Genomic DNA, 1291 nt, shown 5'->3' with positions numbered 1-1291 from the left:
TATCTATCTATCTATCTATCTATCTATCTATCATCTATCTATCTATCTATCTATCTATCTATCTATCATCTATCTATCTCTACCTCTATAGGAATGTCACCAGATTTGTTTCTCTGGACAACCCGACCTAGCCTAAGTCTGGAGGGAAGACATCCTTGCATCCCCTTCACGGGTGAGGGGAGCCTCTGGCTGCCACGAGCAGCTAAGCCCTCAAGAGCGAGCTTTGGAAAGACTGAGGGCTGGAAACCGTGCCGAGGTGGCACCTCAGAAGCCATGGGTGTTGATCTGCTTCAGAAAGCTCACAGCCTGGAAAACCCCACTGAGCAGTCCTACCCTGCACACACAGGGCCACCATGGATCAGGACTGCATTGACAGCAGTTAACTCCAGCAAGGAGGAGCTCTAGTGACGTGGTCCTTACTCGTTGGGCTGCTAACTGCAAGGTCAGCAGTTTGAAACCAGTAGACACTCAGTGGAAGAAAGATGCTGCTTTCCGATTGAGTTTCCGTCTTGGGAGCTCACAGGGGCAGTTCTACCCTGCCCTATAGGGCCACTAGGAGTCTGTTATTGACTCATTGACCGTGAGAGGTTTGAAGAAGAGCAGCAGCGGTGCTCAGCACCCAGCGGAGGGAGCTGCACCCCGTTCACAGGCACCATATTTGGAAGCCCCAGAGCTGACAGCTGTCCGTGACCCCACTGCCATTGGGTCAAGCCTAGGTCATAGCATCCCCACACAGGCCTGCCATGACCGTACATCTTTCCGGAAGCAGCCTGCCCTCAGAGTCACTGATGGGGGTTTAAACCGCTGATCCTGTGGTCATCAGGCCCACAGCTAACCCACAGCACCTTTTATTCTCAAACCCACCCTCTTCCCACCACCATCGCAGAAGCAGGGCCTGGGGCACTGCCAAGTCACCCTGCAGCCTGCTGCAGATTTATAAGTGGGGAGGGGGCGTCCATGTGTCCAGAGGGAGTGTTCCTATCTCTCCACAGGCACCTTGGAAGAAAGGCCTGGTGACCTATTTAGCTACTGAAAGCCCTAAGGGACACAGTACAGCTGGACACCCATGTCCTGGTGACCTATTTAGCTACTGAAAGCCCTAAGGGACACAGTACAGCTGGACACCCATGGGTCACCAGGAGTCCGAACGACCTCAACAGCATTAAAAAAAAACCTTTTATTAACAGCAAGATCGCCACCTAACACCTTCGGAGGACGGCCTACTCACGACAGTGAAGGGGTGCTTTCTGAGTAGTCTGTCTGTGGTGTGGGGCAGGTGAGCACAACACGG

General features: G+C 53.0%; 1 protein-coding gene across 1 annotated transcript in view; it reads right to left on the bottom strand.

The window, feature by feature from the left end:
* Positions 1-1291, bottom strand: part of PROM1 (prominin 1) — a 101694-nt gene that overhangs the window by 20100 nt on the left and 80303 nt on the right. The gene's annotated exons all lie outside the window — the stretch shown is intronic.

The sequence above is a fragment of the Echinops telfairi genome, unplaced genomic scaffold (genome assembly GCF_000313985.2).
Source record: "Echinops telfairi isolate 266 unplaced genomic scaffold, ASM31398v2 ScPeMD7_7468;HRSCAF=8506_1, whole genome shotgun sequence".
NCBI classification, from domain to species: Eukaryota; Metazoa; Chordata; class Mammalia; order Afrosoricida; family Tenrecidae; genus Echinops; species Echinops telfairi.
The sequence above is the reverse complement of the archived record's forward strand: the minus strand, read 5'-3'. Positions and strand labels throughout refer to the sequence as shown.